The 13,246-nt window shown below is 31.9% G+C and overlaps 1 pseudogene; it reads left to right on the top strand.

Annotated features, from left to right (window-relative positions):
- The first annotated feature begins 4,181 nt into the window (after positions 1–4,181).
- Positions 4,182–11,788, top strand: LOC112302562 (recQ-like DNA helicase BLM pseudogene; annotated as a pseudogene).
- Positions 11,789–13,246: the final 1,458 nt, after the last annotated feature.

Here is a 13,246-nt window from a genome sequence, read left to right on the forward strand (position 1 = left end):
TTTGCCTTATTTGAACATTTGGGAATACAATATTTAAAAAATATAGTGACAAAAGGTGCATAACTGATAAATAATGTTATTTAATTAAGCATCACAATTCAAAGAGATTAATGAATTGTGTCTATAAAAAGAACAATAAATATTAAAAAGTCAAGAACACCAGGAGGTGGGATGTGTAGAGGGGGCAAAGGTGAAGAAATCGGGACAACTGTAATAGAATAATAATAAAAAATGATTAAAATAAAAAGAACACCCTGTAGTAGTGATATGTTTTAGCAGAGCCTTGATACAAGATTGGCTTCCGCATCTGTCTTCTTTTTGTGTTTCCCTAGTAGTTAAGACATGTGTAAATCCCTCCTCAAATCCCTCCTCACCCATCCCTGACCCTTTTGAAACAATGATTATAACTCTAAAGCAGCCAAACCAATGAAAAGTTACAGAAAAGATACATTTTATTCAATCTCAAACACCACAGTTATGAAGAAATAGGACAAATAGAGCAGCAGCTTCAAAAGTTTTGGGACAGTAAAACCTCTGGCATTGAAAATGAAGTGCAGTTTACACTACGAAAATTTTAGTAGTAATTGAATGAATATTCCACATAAACCCAATAAAATAATATTAAGTAAAAACTAGTGAGGGTGCCATTACAACTCTAAGTGCCTCTGAGTGCAAGTAGCAACTCACTTGCTACTGTACATTTTTTAAAAAATAATTCACTATTACTAAAACACTTGTGATAAGTAGAATCAAAACTGTACTACTTTTTAAATTTACTGGCTTTTTTAAGTGTGAGGAAATAATTATCATTCTTTTTTGAGAATACCTACTTGAGAAAAACATTAGTCATGGAATTCAACTTATAGTGAGTTTCTCTTAACAGACTAGCCTTATGCCATTTTAAAATAAGCTATTCATGAAACCAATTTATACATATAACATTTTTATAATAATAAATTGTCTAAAACTATTTATATTTTCCAGTTTAATAACTAAATTAGGTACGTGAGAACATATCTATTAGAACACCTAAAAACAAATTGTCTAAAAATGCCCAGACTAATAAAGAATAAGAAACCATGAATAATCCTTATTTTAAAGTTTTATTGGAAGTAAGCAATTAATGAAATACAATGTCCTAATATTTAGCTGACAGTTACTTGAAATAATTAAAAACAATTTTTCTTGTATCTCCACACAGATTTAATCATGTAAACTATTTTCAAAAATTGAAATGTAACTAGGGTCTTTTACCACATTCATCTTTAAAACATGCCTTCCCAGTAATTTTCAAATAGCAAAAGAAATAAAGTTATTTGGTGTTCTGTATTATCTGTTGCATAAAAGAGTAAATATATAATTAATAATTTCACATTTATTTCATTAAAAATCATTGCCATCCAAAGTGTCATTCTTATTTTAACAGGAAGCCATTTTTCCCTCTCTGTTGTCTCTTTCTTTTTCAAAACATGGTAAATTAATGACTGACTCACATAAGAATGATTTGAAATTAAATTCTAAACAAAAAGTGTATAAAATACATTTAATCAAAACAATAAAGAAGTATGTGATTAATTACTTACTATACGCCTGGCTTTATTTTGTGAAAATGATGATGATGCAGTAGCTCAGTGTTTTTGAAATAGTTCAATATCCAACTGGTATAAAAGCTCATTATTTATTTTATACTTAACCAGCCTTAAAAAAAATTGCAAGACATATTGTGTAATGACATGTCTTTTTTTCTGTTTTAGTTTTTTAAAAAATATAACATATCTGAAGGTGATTATAAAGTGATGCAAAGATGTGATAGACAATTAAGAAATCCGGACAGGTAAGGTATAAAAAAAATATAAAAAAAAAAAAAAAAAAAAAAAAAAAAAGAAATCCGGTCAGGTAATATTTATTGTTTTGAAAGGTACTGATCATAAAAAAAAGAACAAACTTTAGTTTTCTCCCATTCATGATTATACATCTGAAAACAGAGTTCCTCTTTGTTCTGTCCTAAAAGTGAATCCTTCTAGATCTCTAAATGTAAATTTTTCAGATGGCATATGTGCATACTTTCAAATAACACCTGTTTGTGTATATATACACATTCTTTCTTATTAAACCACAAGAACCTGAATTTTAGATTCAGAGAAGAGTGTAAATGATGTAGAAATAATGTTATTCTTTTCCAACTCTATGAAGCAATGACTAACAGAGCTTTTAGACAGGATATCCATTTTCTTTTAGGCAGTAAAAGAATTATTGTTCATACACAGCTAGTTGTTTTTCCTACTTTCATCTCATAATTATGCTCTATTTTTCTAATTTTTCACTACAAATATGATTGTAGGCAAAACTCATCTAAGCCCAAATATTGTCAGATCACTTAAGACAGAAAATTTGAGTAAAAATATTTATTTAAAGAGAATTGCTAAGTGTTTATTCATTTAAACTATGTCATTGATTGTTTTTGAAAATATTTATCATTGCAAATTTTATATAACTTAATGATAGGTTTTGTCTTATTGGAAAAATTGGAAATAATTTTAGTTTATATAAGACAGGTCTGTATTCATGATTTTCATCTTTTATAGCTCAATAGTAAAATATAAACTATTGACTATTAATATCACCATCAATTTATGTTTGATATGATTAGAATTTTAGAATATATAAAACTAATATGTTATTTAATATTTAACAAAATATCATAGAAATGCATCATATCTGTAACTGTGCAATCTACAAGATGCAGATTCATTTTACCTTCAAAATGAAAGATTTAATACAGTTTGTTACATAATAGATAAAAAGAAAACACCTAGTTTAGATATCATTTTGCTTTTACCTGTAATATTTTAAAGATAATACTTAATACTCAGACATCAAAACACTAAGAAATATAGATATTTTAATACATAAAATAACATTTCTTTGATAAATAATCAAATGTGAATTTTGCCTATTATTTATGCAAAAGTTTTTTGCTGTTGCTTAAAGTTTGAATTAAGTATTCATATTTTCTGTTTAATACTGAGCTATAGATATTTTTACTATCTACCATATAACATACTTGTGTGACCTAAAACTGTATAATTAAAAAAAAACTGAATTATCTCCTCTGATTTAAATTTCTTAAATAAACATGTACTATGACCTTGACATTTCATGGAATATAATAACAAACACAGTAAGTAAAAAGGACATAAAATATATATAGTATTATTTATGAATGTTATGATTTAATAAATCAACATTTATTTCAAAAAGTAAAGAAATAGAAAAAAAAAAGAGACTCAGAGTAGCCCCTTGTTTAATCAGATTTAACTTTCCAATACAGTCTTGTATTAAGTTCTAGCACTGTTACATTGTTGCTGTGTGGCCCTGGTCCAAATATTTAGTTTCTTATAATTTCTTAATTTCTAAAATTATAATAATAGTACTTATTATGCTATTGTTGTGAGAATGTATTTAATAAAAATTACTATATGTCACAAAACCTAAGAAATAAAAAATCACAAAATATATTATCTTATAAACAGAACTTCAAATCCATAACAATTTAAGCCTACTTATGGTTTTATGGTCAATGCAATATTAAATTTCTTTACTCATGATTTAGAGAAAAGGCATACCTAGAAAACTCACTATCATTTTTAAAAATATGTTTTTGATATTATTTGACTGATACTCTTCATTAAAATGCAGATTGCTTAATACAGTTATAAACGATAATGATGCAAAATATTTAGGAGCCACACACACTTTTTAAGTTTAAAAACCAGCAAAGAAATTAAACTTAGCATAAAAAATTAACTCTTAAAAAATTACTACCCTTTGAGAAAATAATTGGATGTTATTAACATTAACCAACTACTGTTAACTGTGTTTGTGATAAAGGTAATATAATTGATTTTTTAAGGTTTTATGTCTTTGGAGATACTCAGATGGGTCGATGAAATGATATAGTGAATCTGGGGTTGGCTTTCAAATAGAAAGGGAATAGAAGACTGAGTAGAATTATAAATTCAACTAAAGTGGTTATAAATTGTTCATATATAAGGTGGTTGGTGAATGCATTGGAAGTCACTAATATTCTATTTATTTCTATGTATGTTTGGAAACTTTGATAATAAAATGTGTAAATAAAACTCCCAATCTTAACTGTCAAATAGACATAGATCTTCAAAATGACTGTATCTGGGAAAGATAGCAGCAAGGTAATGGAGTAGGCACCAACGAATTTCTATTCTCAACAAAAACACTGAAAAATTAGTTTAAACTATTGGGACCAAGTTTGAGAGAACCCAGGAAATAGTCACAATTTTATATTAACCAAGTGAATGCTGAATCAAGAAAAAGTCAGTTTAAATATTGTAAGAAAGTTTTGTGAAAAAAAGATCTAAGGGAAGCAAGGAAAGAATTTATAAACAAAGAATATCAAAAAAGAGAATGGGATTATAAAAAGGGCACAAACACAAATTCTGAAGTTGAAGAATATATTTGAAATGAATAATTCATTAGAAGGGTTCCACATCAGATTTCATCAAGCAGGGGCCAGAATCAGGAATTTTTTAGAGTTAATTTTAAGAGAGGACACTTGAAATGTACCAGTATGAGAAGAAATCATCAAACACACCAATTTATAAAGCATGTGAGTCCTAGAAATATAAGAGAGAGAGAAAAGATGTAAAAAAAAAGAGTACTTAAAGAAATAAAAGCAGAATACTTCCAAAATTTGCTGAAATATGAATTTATATTCCAAGAAATCAACAAAATGAAGGTAGAATAAGCAAAGACAAACAGAGAATCTTAAAAGCATGAAGAGAAAATTGTCTCATTGTACACAAGGAATTCTATGTATTATTAATACCCAATTTCATAACAGAAATCATAGAAACCAGAGGCCGAGTAGAATGATGTTTGGAGGGCTAAAAGGAAAAAAAGAAAATCCCAACCATGAATTCTATATGTGGGAAAACTGTTCTTCAAAAGAGGGGGATATTAAGACATTTCCATATTAAGAAAAAAGAAAAAAACTAAAGCAGTCTGTTACCACCAGATATGCCCTACAAGAAATAAAAAGTGTCTGGTGAAGATAACTACATGGACAAACACAAAATCTAGTGACATCATGTTTTAAAACTCTACTTTTTATTTTCTACCTGATGTAAATACAACACTTAAATATTTTCATAATTCTATTTTGTGAAACATGATGTAAAAATATTATTCATGACAATAATGTCATAAAAAGGCAGATATCTGTGGAGCAGCAGAGGTTTTGTAATCTACTGAAAGTAAGTTGATATCAAATCAAAATAGATTGTTATAAATATGACATTAAATATAATCTAATGATTCAATATCAAAAATAAAACATTAAGTAATAAACTCTTTGGATAATTGTATTGTATCGATATAAGCTGATCACTTGTAATAAATATACCACTCTGATTGGGAATGTTAATAATGAGGAAGGCTATGCATTTGTGAGGGCTGGGGGTGCATGCAAATCTCTGTGACTTCCCCTCAATTTTGCTGTCAACAGAAAACTACTCTAAAAACATAAAATGTTAGTTTTTAAAAATAGGGTATATTGACTTGGAAATAATTTAAATCTAGGTGGATGAAAGTAAAATAATGTACAAGTATATAGATAAAAAGAAACAAGAAAATGAAATGGTTAACTTAAAAAAAAGAACTAAACACGAAAAAGGCAGTAATGGAGAAAATGAGTGACAAAGATTTATGATAAACATTGAAAAATTAGAAAATGGTGGAAGTTTCCCCTTGTAAATTATTAATGTTCACATAAATGGATTAAAATCTCCAATCAAAATGTTGAAATTAAAAGAGGGCATAAAAAATTCAACTATAGGCTATTCACAAATGATACACATGGGATGCAAAGACAAATAAATATGAAAGATGGAAAAAAGAAATTCCATGAAAATAATAACCAAAAGAGAGCTGGGTGACTACCATAATATCATTCAAATACACTGTAAGTCAAAAACAGTCCAAAAAAGGCATTGGATACTAATAAAAGGCCAATTCACCAAGAAGTTAAAGCAATTGTAAACATTTATTAACTAACCATAAAACGTTACAAATACATGAAGGAAACATTTACAAAGGTAAAAGGAGAAACAACCAGTTCTACAATAAGAGTCACTTTCAATAATGGATAGAATATTCAATAGAAGATCAATAAGGACATAGAGGATGTGAATGACACTATAAAGCAACCAGACCTAATAAACATATCTAAAAAACTCCATCAAGCAATGATAATCTACCCATTATTATCAAGTGCAAATGGAACATTCTCCATGATAGACCAAATCTCCATGATAGATTTGTTAAGGCAAAAAACAAATCTCAACAAATTTAAAAAGACTAAAATCACATAAAGATTCTCCACCTACTATATTAGAATGAAACTGAAAATAGATAATGGGAAGAAAACTGAAAATTCAAAAATATGTGAAAAGTAAGCCACAAACTCTTAAAAATCAACATCAAAGAAAAATTACAAGGAAAATTAGAAAAAAATTAGAGGCAAAAACAAAACACAGCATATCAAAATATATAAAAGGTAGTACTATTGCTCAAAGAAATATTTATAATGAGAAACATATTTAAAAAAGAAAGATCTCAAATCAATAACCTAACTAGAATACTAAGAACGAACCAAACCCAAAGCTAGCAGGAGGGAAAAAATAATGAAGACTTAAGCAGAGATAAATAAAATGTAGAATACAGGAATACCAAATTTGGGTCTTTGAGTTAAAGAACATTAACATAAGTTTAGCTACACTGACAACAATAAAAAGAAAGAAGGCATAACTAAAACCAGAAATAATTTTAAAGCTAATTCTGCATAATTTTAGAACTGATCAGCTAGAAGCGATCAATGACGCACTGATTGGTGCATATTTTATCTTAATGCCCACTGGTAATGGAAAAAGTTTGTTACTAGTTCCCTGCCTGTGTGTCTTTTTGAGTCACTATTGTCATTTCTCCCTGGAGATCCCTTACAGTAGATCAAGTCCAAAAATGATCTTCATTGGATATTCTAGCACTCTATCTAAGAAGTGGTAAAATGGACTCAGAAGCTACAAATATTTACCTTCAATTAAAAAAAATCCAATTATAAAATTCCTGTAGGTTACTCCAGAGAAGGTCTGTGCAAGTAACAGAGTGACTTCTACTGGAGACTGCGTGAGAGGACATTCGCTGGTTATGGGTGAAACATACTGTGTCAGTCAGGGGAGACATGATTTTTGTCAAGATTACAAAAGAATGAATATGCTTCACCAGAAGATTCCCTCTGTTCTGGTGATGTGGTTTACTGCTACATATAATCCCAGGCTACAGGAGGATGTCGTACTCAACTGAAGATTCTCAGACCTCGGGTGTTTAACAGGAGCATTAATGTTTATAATCTGTAATATGTGTTATTAAAAAACAACTAGCATTTGATTGCTTAGAGTGGATCAGACATGATTCAGGGATAATTTACTGTCTCTCCAGGCAGGAATCTGACACAACGGTTCACTCCTTAAAAAGCATGTTCTCATTGCTCTTGCTTATCACACTAGCCTCAGTGATTCTGCCAGAGACAACACACAGCACAAGGGCACCAGTCAGGATGGCTGCCGAGTTATCTGTGTGATAGTTGTTTTTGGAATGGGGATTGGCAAACCCAACGTGTGATTTGTGATACATATGTCTCTCCCTAAATCCATGGAGCATTACCACCAAAAATCTAGCAGAGTTGGAAGAGATGTTGAAATATTTCACTGCCTGCTTTTGTATACTTATGCTGTTGACCAGACAGAAGAGACTTAAGTACTGATGGAGAAAGATGGAAACCATCATACAAGAGAGACTCACTTCAATATGTTTATAGTATGATACATTACTATTTAAATATCACAGAATGCAGAATACAGCTTTTGGCCTACATTGGTGAAATTAGATTTAATCCTGATTTTTGTAAGAAATACCCAGATTTTTCTTATGATAATTGCTGTAAAAAATGATCATAAGATATGAGATGTGATTGGCAATATAAAAAAATACTATAAGGTTTGTTCAAGGACATAGTTCATCGCAAGACATGAGGAATACAAAACCTGTAGGTCCTTGTGGGAGATTTGCTATGAATGTGCCAGTCGACATTTTCTTGGGGAATAAGTATGCAAAAATTCACTATTATATATTTCAAAAAGGGTCTATGTGTGCATGACACAATGCAAAATACCTTTTTAATTTTTATTATTTTTTATTTTTTTATTGATCTTCAAATACAGTTGTCTCCATTTTCCCACCACCACTTTCCCCTGCCCTACCCACACCCACCTCCCAGCCTCAATCCCACCCCCTCCTTGGCTCTGCCCATGGGTTACTCATACATGCTCATTTACATCCCTTCCCCTTCTTTCTCACATTATTTCCCTCTCCCCTCCCCTCTGGTTACTGTCAGTCGACCTCAATGGCTCTGACTATATTTTGCTTGCCAGTTTGTTTTGTTAATTAGGTTCCACTTATAGGTGAGATCATATGGTGTTTGTCTTTCACTGCCTGGCTTCCTTCACTTAGCATAATACTTTCCATTTTCACCCATGTTGTCACAAAGGGTAGAAGTTCCCTCATTCTTTCTGCTGCATAGTGCTCCATTGTGTAAAATGTACCATAGTTTTTTGATCCACTCATTTACTAATGGGCACCAAAGCTGCTTCCAGCACTTGGCTATTGTAAATTGTGCTGCTATGAACATTGGGGTGCATAGGTTCTTTTGAATTAGTGTTTCAGGATTCTTAGGGCAGCGGAATTGCTGGGTCAAAAGGCAATTCCATTTTTAGATTTTTGAGGAAATTCCGTACTGTTTTCCACAGTAGCTGCACCAGTCAGTCTGCATTTCCACCACCAGTGCACTAGGGTTCCCTTTTCTCCACAACCCTATCAGCACTTACTGTTGTTGATTTGTTTATGTTGGCCACTCTGACTGGTGTGAGATGGTATCTCATTGCGGTTTTAATTTGCATCTCTCTGATGTCTAGTGATGCTGAACATCTTTTCATATGTCTCTGGACCCTCTGTATGTCCTCCTTGGAGAAGTGTCTGTTCAGGACCTTGGCCCATTTTTTAATTGGATTGTTTGACTCCTGGAATGGAGTCATGTGAGTTCTTTATATATTTTGAAGATCAAACCCTTGTCTGAGGTATCATTGGCAAATATATTTTCCCATGCAGTTGATTCCCTTTTCATTTTGCTAATGTTTTCTTTAGCCGTTCAGAAGCTTTTTATTTTGATGAAGTCCCACTTGTTTATTCTTTCCTTTATGTCCCTTGATCTAGGGGACATATCACTGAAAATGTTGCTGCATGGAATATGAGATTTTCCTGCCTATGTTCTCCTCTAGGACTTTTATGGTATCATGACTTATATTTAAGTCTTTTATCCATCTTGAGTTTATTTTTGTGTATGGTGTAAGTTGGTGGTCAAGTTTCATTTTTTTTGCATGTAGCTGTCCAGATCTCTCAACATCATTTGTTGAAGAGGCTATTTTTATTCCATTTTATGTTCCTGCCCCCTTTATTGAATATTAATTTACCATAGAGATTTGAGTTTATTTCTGGGCTCTCTATTCTGTTCCATTGATCTATGTGTCTGTTCTTATGCCATACCAGACTGTTCTGATTACCATGGCCTTGTAATATAGTTTGATGTCAGGTATGGTGATCCCACCTACTTTGTCCTTCTTTCTCAAAATTGCTGCAGTTATTTGGGGTTGTTTATGGTTCCATATAAATTTTTGAAGTGTTTGTTCTATATCTGTGAAATATGTCATTGGTTTTTAATAAGGATTGCATTGAATCTATAAATTGCTTTGGGTAGTATGGCCATTTTGATGATGTTAATTCTTCTAATCCATGTTGATGGTATATGCTTCCATTTTTGTGTGTCCTTCTTAATTTCTTTCTTCAGTGCTTTGTTGTTTTCTGAGTACAGGTCTTTTACCTCCTTGGTTAGGTTTATTCTGAGATACTTTATTTTTCTTGTTGTTATATCAAATGAGAATTTTATACTGATTTCTGTTTCTAATATTTCATTGTTGGTGTACAAAAAATACCTTTGATTTCTGAATATTGACTTTGTATCCCACTGTTTTGCCAAATTCACTTATGAGATCGAGTAGTTTTTTGGTGGAATCTGTAGGGTTTTCTATGTATACTATCATGTTATTTTCATCAATGTCAGTTTTACTTCTTCCTTTCCATTTTGGATGCCTTTTATTTGTTCTTCTGGTCTGATTGCTGTGGCTAGGACTTCAAATACTACGTTAAATAGAAATGGTGAAAGCTGACATCCTTGTCTTGTTCCTAATCTTAGTGGGAAAGCTTTTAGTTTTTGCCCATTGAGTATGATGTTGGCTATAGGTCTCTCATATGTAGCCTTTATTATGTTGAGGAATGCTCCCTCTAGTCCCACTTTGCTGAGTGTTTTTATCAGAAATGGATGCTGTAACTTAAATGCATTTTCCTCATCTATTGATATGATCATGTGGTCTTTTTGTTGCTTTTGTTTATGTGATGTATTACATTTATTGATTTGCAAATATTATACCATCCTTATATCCCTGGGATGAATCTCACTTGATCATGGTGTATGATCTTATAATATGTTGCTGGATGCAATTTGCCAATATTTTGTTGAAGATTTTAGCATCTATGTTCATCAGCGATATTGGCCTGTAGTTTTCTTTCTTTGTTGTGTCTTTATCTGGTTTTGGGATTAGGATGGTGCTGGCTTCATAAAAAGAGTTTGGGAGTATTCCCTCTTCTTGGATTTTTTGGAAAAGTCTGTGAAGGATAGGGGTTAGCTCTTCCTTAAATGTTTTGTAAAATTGTCCTGTGAAACCATCCAGTTCAGGGCTTTTGTGTGCTGGGAGTTTGCAAAAGACTTTTTAAAAGCTAACACTTGACATGATCTTGGATAAAGATTTCTATATCGATACTATTGACCACCCAATTGCCTATGTGATGCCTGAAAGTAAAGCCCAAAGTTTACTAAATGCGTATTTAAAGGTAGACTGTATGGAAACAGAAAATTCCAGCCATATTTTAAAAGATGCCTTAATGACACAGGGATCCCAGAGAGAAAAGTGGTTAAGAAATGTCTTAGAGAATTTACAGAAGTCTGCAAATCTCTGGGAAAAGTTTTTGGTGTCCACTTCTTTACTATCTTTACCACTGTCACTCTTGAGAAGTTTGAAGAATCTTTGTTTTCTGATCCTAAGGTTTTGCTTCAAATTGTTGGTGTTTCTGAAGACAAACCAGAAAAATATGGTGCAGAAGTGATTCAGCTATTACAGAAATACTCTGAGTGGACATGGTCTGCTGAGGACAATTTTCCCACGGATGAGCCCACCCGATAGCAGAAGGCACTGGGAGAAATGGCACTAAGGAGTTCAATGAGGAAACACCCACATCTTCTTCCTACTTTGTGGATAAAACCAAAAACGAAAGAAAGAGTAAAAGGACACTAGTCTGCCACAAGTGTAAAAGGAAAAAAAAACCTGTTTTCAGTAATTTCAAGACAAAATTGGGGTCCACAATATGTAGAAACATATCTCTATAATTAAATTCTCCAGCATAAGTTGGACCAAGATCAGCTGTGCATAGTTCTCAGGTGGCACCAGGATCCAGTAGAAAATTGAGGGTTATGGCCCCAGCAAAGCCTGTAAATAGACCTTTCCTCAGGCCTTCACATGCATTTTCATAAGAACCAAATCTCAATGTACAGAAATCTTATTTCTTGTTTGTCAGCATCTGACAGCCTGCAAATTTAAATCTCTTAGTTTCATTATGCTTTTTTTGTAATTTTTACCTATATCTTTTAATATTGAAATACATGATTTGGGTGACAGTTCAAAAAACAAAATGGGGACATTACTATTAACATTACAGTGTAAAAAGGTTTATTAGAGAACACTATGAACAGTTATATACCAACAAATTAGATAACCCACCAGAAGAAATGTAAACATTCTTTGAAATACACATTACTTAATCTGACTGAAGAAGAAATATATCCCAACAGAATTATAACAATAAAGAGATTGAATTAGTAAACAAAAGATCCTTCAACAAACAAAAGCTCAGAAACAATGGCTTCACTGGTGAATTTTTTCAAGTATTAAAAATTAATTAACTCCAACATCTCTCAAACTCTCCCCAAAAAATTGAATAAGAGGGAACATTTTCTAATGCATTCTGTGAAGAAAGACAACACAGTAAACTGTAAAATCAATTTCCCTTATGAATATATATATACAAAGGACCTCAACAAAATTCAACAAACTGAATCCAGCACTATACTAACACAATTTACATTATTACTAAGTAAAATTTGTTATAGGAATACAACAGTATTCATAATAAGAAAATCAATGTAATAGACCATTGTAATAGAGCAACGAGAAAGAACCCACATAATTCCAGGTGATGCAGAAAGAACATTGACAAAATCCATTTTTATGATAAAAATGCTCAGAAAAGAAGGAATGGATGGAAACTTGTTCAACCTACAAAAGGATATGAAAACTCTACAAGTAACATCATACTCAAAGATAAGACTTTCTAGATTGTCATTAGAATTCATTTCCAACAGGGAAAGTCGGTATAATTGTGGGATGTGCTATGACTGCCATTACAAAAGTACCATAAACTGGGTGGCTTAAGCAGTAAAGGAGAGTAGAGATCCAACATCAAGGTTTTGGTAAGTTTGGTTCCTTCTGAGGGTTATACAAGGCAATATTTGCCATGCTTCTCATGTAGCTATGGTAGTTTTCTGGCAATCTTTCATGTTTTTTGGTGTGAAAAACTATCACCCCTATCTCTGCCTTCATTTTCACATGCCATTCTGCATGCATCTCTATGTTCAAATTTCTGCTTTTCATAAGAACACAATCGTATTGAATTAGGGGCTCACCCTCTACCAGTTTGACTTCATTTTAACTAATTAAACATATAGAGATATTTTTTTGATGGTCACAGTCTAAGATACTGAGGTTTAGGACTTCAAAATATAATTTCGAAAGGACACAATTCAACCCACAAGAGTCTGCCTTCTGCCCTTCTGAATCCATGGCCTTACCATGTTCAAGGTATGTTTGCCCCATGCCAACAACAACAGAATTCTTAATAATTCTAGCATCAACCCCTTTTTAATTTTGTGTTT

Source organism: Desmodus rotundus, chromosome 2 (assembly GCF_022682495.2).
Source record: "Desmodus rotundus isolate HL8 chromosome 2, HLdesRot8A.1, whole genome shotgun sequence".
NCBI classification, from domain to species: Eukaryota; Metazoa; Chordata; class Mammalia; order Chiroptera; family Phyllostomidae; genus Desmodus; species Desmodus rotundus.